Source organism: Silene latifolia, chromosome 11 (assembly GCF_048544455.1).
Source record: "Silene latifolia isolate original U9 population chromosome 11, ASM4854445v1, whole genome shotgun sequence".
In the NCBI taxonomy this organism is placed as follows: domain Eukaryota; kingdom Viridiplantae; phylum Streptophyta; class Magnoliopsida; order Caryophyllales; family Caryophyllaceae; genus Silene; species Silene latifolia.
The window spans coordinates 157,474,872-157,484,139 of record NC_133536.1 but is presented as its reverse complement, the minus strand read 5'-3'; the positions used below and the strand labels follow the sequence as shown (position 1 = coordinate 157,484,139).

At 41.9% G+C, this 9,268-nt stretch overlaps 1 non-coding gene across 1 annotated transcript; it reads left to right on the top strand.

Annotated features, from left to right (window-relative positions):
- Window positions 1–308: 308 nt before the first annotated feature.
- On the top strand, window positions 309–415 carry LOC141616214 (small nucleolar RNA R71). Its single transcript, XR_012530572.1, has one exon. It is a non-coding gene; the product is annotated as a small nucleolar RNA R71 (small nucleolar RNA).
- The last annotated feature ends 8,853 nt before the right edge of the window (window positions 416–9,268 follow it).

Below are 9,268 nucleotides of genomic sequence, written 5' to 3'. Positions count from 1 at the left end.
CGAAAGGACAGTCTGACATAGCATTTACTTGGTAAATACCTCCTTTTGAAGCTCCTCCCAGTTCATACTTGTCAAATCTCGCAGTGAGAGCTTCAAGTGCAGCTACAGAAGGAGATTCAGCACTCCTCCTTTGGTTCCCCCGGGAATTCCCATACTCAGCCTTGTGGGTGGCTAAGTCATCAATGATCTTCCACCCCTTAGTCTCTCCCATATTTTCAGCAAATTGGCCATTGGCTGCAGCATCCAAAATAGCCCTCTGATCGTCATATAGCCCGTTATAGAACTGATTGCAAAGACTCCATTTTTCGAACCCATGGTGCGGTATGGTTCGCACCAGCTTCTTGAAACGGACCCATGCTTCATGAAATTTCTCATCCGGCCCTTGTTTAAAGCTCGTGATCTGAGCTCTAATGGCATTCGTCTTCGAGGCAGAGAAGTACTTTTTGTAAAATGCCAGGGCTAAGGAATTCCAGTCGGTGATCCCATGAGCGGCTCGGTCCAGATCTCTGTACCACTCCCTTGCAGCATCACGGAGTGAGAATATAAACATAGTCTCCTTTATCTGGTCCTGGGTCACACTAGTTGGCGGGGGTATAGAGCAGCAGTAATCGATAAATATCTCGATATGCTTGGCTGCATCTTCATTTGCAGCTCCCCTGAACTGGTTCCTCTCAACTAGGTTGATATAGGAAGGCTTTGGTTCGAATTTCCTATCAGCTCCAGGTAATTCGAATCCCTTGTAAAGATTTTCTATTTGTCGGCTCAGAATGACTTGCTATAGTTGCTTCTTCAGCCATGACTGTAATTTCTGGAGAAGTGACTGTCTCAGCTGAAGAAATAGAAGCAGGAGATGTAGGTGGATCTTCCTCGAACAGTGCGTTCTCGTAGTAACTTGACAGAGTACTCAGCTCTTCCTTTGTCGGCAATACCCTTGATGATCGTCTCAACTCGCGCAAGGATTTCTCAATCTCAGGATTGAACGGTACTAGTTCACCACCCTGTGACCTGCGCATAAGAAGAAACTACAAAAAGAATATAAGAAAAGTTTAAGGAACAGATGCCCCTTAAACTAAGAAAGACTAAATAAAAACAACTAAAAATTAGAACAATTGCCTCCCCGGCAACGGCGCCAAAATTTGATACCCGTCGTTGTAGGTACCAAAAATAAGATTTATATTTTCCTATTAAAACTAACCTAGGCTAGTGGTAACAGGGTCGAACCACAAGGAGGCGAATGTAATTTCTAATTGTCTAATTTAGTCTAAGGTAACGAAAGTGGGGGTTGAATGGATTTGGTCTATACTAATAGCAATAAAAGACAATAAACTAAATAAACGGATAAAACAGATAAAAGAAGAGGTACTAGGATGGTCGGTTCACTATAGTTTCGGCGGCAGCAAACTAAGTCGGTCTAAATCAAACACATGTGGCGGGAAACAAGAGGTCCTCTCGGTCCACTCTTAATAGATAGCATCTTTCGATCTCGCTATAAGTCCCTAATATCACTAATACTGACTCTCGTCCTGAAAAGTGACTTATAATCTAAACTTTACCTATCTTTCGATCTCGACATAGTTTAGTCATTTTAATTGGTGATCTAACAACTGTCCCTATCTCTCGACCTAATGGGTCAGTCATATCCTAAACATTCAACTAGTCGTGTGCACTCGATTTGTCGAATAAAGAATTAAAACAATTAAAACGAAAGTGAAACCCCACGAGGTCAGTCGATCAACGAAGTATGTCAGTCGATCGACTGACACGCGATTCAGTCCGTGTTCATTCTACGCCGCCTACACTATAATTCCCCTACATCCTAGCACAAGCAATTTAGCTACTCATAACTATAGTGAAAACAACAGTAAGATTGATCACTAAATCTACGGAATTCATGATTAAGACGATTGAACAAATAGACAACATAAAACAACAATATCGGCTTTGGGAAATTAGCTAGCAATTTCTATACTATCAATGCGATAAAGATAAACTGAAATAGAACAGAAGGAATACCGAAATTTGCAGAAGGATTGTAACGAAATGATTGAAAGCACAACGAAAATCCAATGCAAAATAATATCTCAAACCCTATTTATTTGATAAACTAAACTAAATGTAAAACTAGGTAAATTTCTGAATCAATATCTCTGGAAACTAGGTTACGTTATATAGCAAATATACATAACACTTATTATTAAAACCTAAACACAATGGGCTTGCTTTTCCTCGACCTTCTTATTCACGTCTGATTAGCGGTGTGGTCGATCGACTGAGCATGGTGGTCGATCGACTGAGATGCAGTGTACAGTAGCTTCTGGAGCCCGTGAGTTGGTCGATCGACTGAAGGTAGTGGTCGATCGACTGCTCTAGCTGGTACTTGACTTCTATGATCTCGTGGATTTGTCTTTCGGGCCTTGAAATGCGCACCAAGCTCGTTCGTTAAGTGTATACTCCACGTCAAAATGCAATGCAGGATACTCGGGGACGGATTTAGCTCAATTTCTGTTGAATTCTTCACATTTTTACAATAATGTACAAAAACACGAAAGTAGACGGAAATAGGGAGAATAATAGCATAAACTACTAAAATGAGCTCTAAAATGCGTGTAAAACAGGATGTAAAACATCATATAAAAGACACGCATCAGTGATTTATTGGTATCCTTCTAGGCTTAATAGTTTGAAGAAATTGCATCTATGAAGGAGTGTGTACCCTTGAATTACTTCCCTTGTAGATAATTTCCGCCACTTAGATAAGAAAAGTGGCTATTCCTTTTGTAGATGCATCCATTACTTGTTTTGTGTGCTTTAATGCTTGGATGTGTCGCCATTTTGGCAAGACCCACCTTGCCTTGCAAGAAGGCATCCTACCTCATGGTTGTCTTGTTGTGAGTTGAAGGGGCGGAGTGAGACCCGGTAATTGTCTCATATCGGCTATATTAGTAGGTTAGTTTAAATAAAGGTCTAGTTTTAGTCACCTCTTTACTCGGGACGAGTAAAGGTTCGGTTTGGGGATATTTGATGTGACCATTATTTGAGCATATTTAGTCCCCTAATTGAGCCTATTTTGCATACTATTATAACATTCTATGGCCATTTTATCCGTCAAAACCTTTCTATTTTGCTTTTCTATCGCATTTCATATGTTTTGTACGAAAGAAGATAATAAGGCGGAAATTCCCGTCTTTCGTATGTATTCGGAAGCTATTTGACGATGTTTGATGGACTAGTATGAAGAGGAAGCGAGAACTAAAGACCAATCCTACAAGAATAAAAATAAAGTGAAGAAAAAGGATTCTGTCACAGGAGACGAGCGGATTCCCACAAAGACGCCCGGATTCCTCCAAAGAATCCGAGCGGATTCCCTTGAAGACGCCCGTGCCCAAACTCATGAATCCGAGCGTCTTCCTCCCTGGACGGACGGACCACGACATCTTCGGCCAAGATGCTCATCCTTCCAAAAAGACTAGCGTTTCCCTGCTCTAAACTCAAAGATGTAATTACTAATTTAGCCTTAGTTAACCTAATGAAGCTCTACTATAAATACCCCATTTGTAAATAATCAAAGGGGGAGCTTTTATCAAGTTTTTAGATTAGATCAAATTCCCATATTAGAAAGTTCTCTTCGATTAGATTAGGAGTAGATTAGAATAGACTACTCTTTAATCTTTCACAAATCTCACATTAATCTCTCCTTAATTATTGTTCAAGTTTGTTACTTTTGGGTAATTGAAGATTATTGGGTTATTATTGGAGAATTGACAACTCTTCATCAATCAATCAAGTTTCTTCTATTATTCTTTGCTTTATTATTTGGATCATCTCAAGTTTGGTATAATTCCTTTACTCTTTAATCTTTATTGTTCATTTCTTCACTCTATTATCATGTTTATACTTGTTGTGATGACTGACACCATTAATGACATGTTTCCTATGATAATGAGTGAGTAGTCTCTTAGCTAGGATGAGTGGGTAATTAGGGGAAACCAACATGGGATTGTTTCATGCTTAATCTAATATGTTCACATGATTAAATTGCTTGCTTGTTGTGATGTCTACTTTATGCACATGTTATGTTTGATGAAATGCTAAGCCTATGAATCCTTGCATTTTTACCACCTCTTATCTACTCAACTTGACTTGTAAGATATAAACCAACTCGAGTCTTGTTAGACCATGTATAGAAGTTGAATAGGAGGAAAGTAAGTCGACTTGTAGGTGTTGTACAATCTAATCGATTCGGCTCCGGGACCCAACTCTTCCTATGAACCGTAAGACATAAACCAACTCGGTTCCTTTACAACACTATTTGCTTGCAACTTTGTAAACATGTTTGTATGATCAAAACCATGAATCCCCTATGACCCCATGACATCCTAGTGCCTTTAATCATTTGTTTACATCCTCCCTTTTATTGTTTTCTTTACTTTATTGTTTGCATTAGTCTAGACACAATTACAAACCCAAACAAATTATGACACTAGCATAAATTGGGATAGATAGACTTAGAACCCAAAGCACACCGTCCTATGGATCGACCTCGACTTACCGCTAACTAGTTGTTTGTTGAATATTATAAATGTGTTTGATTGGATGTGACCCGACGACATCACCCACCAAAGTTCCTTGATCTGTTGCATGGCTTCTCGCCTGCATCTTCCTCCAACCCTCAACAATCAGCTCACAGCATGTCTTCTGGTATGTCATCTTATACTGTCATGCTAACTGTTTTAACTTGACGTCTCTGATGGTTGATATCTTGCTGTTTTATCTAGTATTCCTAACACCTGGCATCTGGATGATTGCAGGTTCCAAAGTCGACCATCTAGAGGCTATCCTTCAGAGTGCTAAGAGAAAGAGGGCTGCTTGGAGTCCTGACGTACCTTCTGCGTCCAAGAGGAGTTCCCCTGCTGCCTCCTACCCATTCCAGCGTTGTTCGCCCTCAGCCTCTGGAAGTCAGTCCTCTATCCCGTCATCCTCCTAGTCCTCCTGCGAGTCCTGGTACCACAGCTAGTGGCGGTATCATTGCTCACTTTCCCCATGGCTTTGGGAACATAGACAAGGTGTCGTACTTGCCTGATATCAACCAGATCCTCTTCCCCTCTCTGGTGGAAGTCTTCACGGAATTCTCCCCTGAAGAGATGGCGGAGAATGATGTGCAGAATGCCTTTATGGTGAGTACTCCTCTTCTGCTACCTGTTCTGAATCCTTCCATACCGAATCTGCTAACTCTTTCTTTTTTTTAACAGGCTTTCCAGTCAGCTCTTACAATAGGAAGATGATCAACATGGTGCAGACCACCAGTCGGGCTACCAATGCCAAGAATCAGGAGCTGTCTGGGACCATTGCTAACTTGGAGCAGCAACGCTCTGACATGAGGGGGCGTGTGGTGGAGCTGAAGGCTGAACTAGTTGACACCAAGAAGAAATTGAAGGAGGGAGCTGATCAGTTGGCGCGCACTCAAGAAGTGTGCAATAATTTCTCTGATTCCCTTAAGCGCTCTGACGAAAAGATCAGTGAGCTGATCTCCCTTGCCACCAACATTGTTTCTTATGCTACCTAGTGGTAAAAGATCAGCGGGATGCGTGTTGCGCTTGCTGAGCCTCCAACCCTGCAGGCTATAGTGGAGGAAGAGAGGCAGCCGGAGACCCTTTACCCTGTTCAGCCTGACTTGAGCGTATTGATGCCTGAGGTCGGCGAGGTGAACTCTCCTGCGCTGATGGAGAAGACGGTTGCTGAGGAAGCTGGTTCCTTTCAGGAGGCTGCCATTGTTGAGGGAGCTCAAGAGGCTTCTAGTACTGAGGGCATGCAACCTGGTCCTGTACCTGAAATGGAGGGTCAGGAAGAGAAGGCAGAAGAGGTGCCAGAGAGGGAGGTCATCGACCTGGCCTCTAGTTAAAATTTTTTATTTTAAACTTTCTTTGAATGGTAGTCTGACCCTGTGTGGTGCAGACTTGTATGAAATTTTTAGACATTTTGTTTTGTATTTCTCACCGTGGTGGCGATTGACTGAACTCAGGGCCATACCTGCCTCAGTGGCATGCTTGGCCCTATTTTGAAATGCCCCTTGCCTGGTTTTGGCAAGTTTTGTTTATATCGTAACTTGTAGCTTTTATGTACTTAGCTTAGGAAGCTGTCGTGTCAGCCTACTGGCTGGTTTTAGGTGGTAGCAGTCGTGTCAACCCACGGGGCTAATTTAGACCAGTCGTGTCAGCTTGAGAAGGCTGATTTAGACTCAGCTAGCTGCCGTGTCAGTCTAATGACTGATTTAGGCGTATGTCGCGTTCTGGATAGAGGTGGTCGTGTCAACCTGTAAGGCTGATTTAGACCAGTCGTGTCAGCCTGAGAAGGCTGATTTAGACTTAGCTAGCTGTCGTGTCAGTCCAATGACTTATTTAGACATATGCCGTATTCTGACTACTTAACCTTGTTCATGACGCAAGGTGTGTTCATCGTGTTTAAAGCCAACAGGGGCATACCTTAGGCAAGTTTATCGTTATTCTAGGACCAATAGAACGTTGCAGGATTCTGGTAGCTCAGAGATCCATGCGTTCCGTATGTTTGTGCATGCATGTTGGGGCCCTGATTGATTGTGTTGAGTACTCGGTATTGGGAGCTACATTTGGGGGTGGTATCCAGGGTAGCAGGATGAGCTTTAAGCAGTCAGCCAGGCTCCCTTTTGTATGTTCCACAAGCCGCCTGGTGAGGGTGCTCCTATTAGAGAATTAGGTTAGGCATGTTGGAGTTCCATGTGCCTGGTCACCCCGCGTTTGCATTTGACAGTCTTGCTAGCAACACTTTCAATGTACCATAAATATTAGAGTTCAGAGTGATGCATTCAAAGAAGCCTGAAAACAGGAAATTCCACCAGAGCGATGTGAAGTACCTAATGCTGTCTCATGGGGTGCCAGAGTAATTGTAGTCCCAGGAAGCTACAGACCACACAACTCTAATAGTAGTTTTAAAGTTCAAAGAAACAAAGGAAAATAAATGGAACAAAAATTGGTAGTATGCCTACTACCGTTTCTTTTTGGCATTTTTGGATACAAAACTCTATACACTAAACTCTACTTGTTATCAAAAGTGATACCTCTTCAGGTGAAGTATGTTCCATGGTTTGTGTATGATTTGACCGTCCATGGTCATCAATCTCTACACCCCGTGGCCAACAACGCCTTTTACCTGGTATGGTCCTTCCCCATTTGTAGGCGTATTTGCCAGCCTTACGATTCTTGGTGTTTTGGAACACTTCACGGAGAACCAGGTCTCCTACCTCCGGGAGCCTGATTTTTACGTTCTTGTCGTAACTTCTGGCGACTGACTACTTGTAGGTATCCAGACATATCTTTGCACTTGCTCGCAGCTCGTCTATCGTGTCCAGGCTCCTAACCATCTTTTCACTATTCACTTCCCCTACCATACATCCATACATGTGATTTGGAACTAGACCCTCTGATTGAATCACTGCTTCAGCGCCAAACACCAGGCTGAAGGGTGTCTGGCCTGTCGCCGTCTTTGGTGTCGTTCTGTCTGACCATAGCACTAGTGGCAACTCATCTGCCCACTTTCCTCCTAACTCCTGTAAACTCCTTCTTAAGTTATCCATGATGATCTTATTACTGGATTCAGTTTGCCCGTTGGACTAAGGAGTCATGGGTGCTGACTTTTCAGAGAGATGTTCCACCTGGCACAGTATCCTTCCGTGTCGTTTATGATAAATTGTGATCCATTGTCACATATAATTTCTGACGGGAAACTGTGGACATGGGCCACGTCTCGGTCTGCGGATTTGGACCACCTACCGGTCTGCGGTCACGGGCCACATGCACGCCCAGCCAATCTGTGGACATGCAGCGGTCATTTGAAAGCCACGCTCGGCGGCGTTGAAAATGCTTTCGACCGGATCGCTTTAGATCGGTCGGTTTCGTCTTGGTAAAGGTCTCAAAACGATTAGAGATGTTCGGAGTCGCCACCAAGCATTTGTTGGATGCTTGGAACCCGTTCGAATCCACTTTATACCTAGGTCAACCAAGGCAAAAAGCGGTGTTTGACATAGGTACTAAAGATAAGGACTCGTCCCCCTTTTAGCATTCTATGCCTAAAATGACTCTCGTACGCCCTGGATAAGGCCATCCACTATCCAAAGGTTCTGAGTAAGGGGTGAGGGTGCGTATTGGGAAGTGAAGAGTTAAGAACGATTAACACCTAAGAGGGGGAGGGGGTGAATTAGGTGTACCTTTTAAAAATTTTATCCTTAGCTTAGTTAATTAATTACTTTAAGCTAAGAATATTGAAGTACAAGACTTGAGAAACTTAATTGAATGTAAGTTCACAAGAAGGTACAGCAGTTCTATGTCACAGGATAGGTGATCGTGACACGTAACTTGATTAAGTACATGCGAGAAATAGCAAAGTGGAAGAACGTAAAAGTAAATGAACAAACAAACGACATTTTAAAAATTGGTTCAGCCTCTACTCCGAGGCCTACGTCCAACCGTTATTTTATTGCTTGTTTATAAATTTACTCAAACTTACTAAACCCCTTACAATGAAAATAACTCGCCAACCTACTCCGGTTGCACTCAAACTTAAGGCTACTCCGCTTCAAGAGTTTATGGGTTCTATCTCAAGGTGTTACAGAATCTTGAATCTCAAGAGTTCACTTAAATGAACATGGAGATTACAATGAAGATCTAACACGAGAATCATGGAACAAACTCATTATGTCACAAAGATCGCTGAACCGATACTTGGAGGTTTTCTGACTTTTTTCGAAAACAATTTTGAAGACTTAAAATCAGAAAAACGTTTTGCAAACACTTGAAGAACAAAGCTTTAAATGCACAAATGATTTGCAAGGTTTTTACAATAAATGCTTTGGAAGTCTTGAGAAATAAATGTGACTAAGACACTCTATTTATAGTGGATTTAGTCTTAGGTAAGTACAACTTAGAAAGATTAAATCTAATATTAAAATGATAGCTTTGAGTGATGGTAAGTGTTAGACTATAGGCTTGGGGCTTAAGAAATCAGAAAACTTAAGCTACTACACTCAACATGTGACAATTTACCAAAATGGCAAAAAGCTTCTCTTACTTTAGAAGTTTCACAAGTCTTCTTTGCCATTTTAGTAAAAGGTGTTTGCACAATTATAGAGGTTTAGTCAAGTGGGTTTGTGACTCCAAAATTTCAGATTATTTTCAAGCTTTTGAAAATTCAAATGTTTAAGGTTTAAAGTTTGCAAGGTTTTGACACTTAAAAACATTTG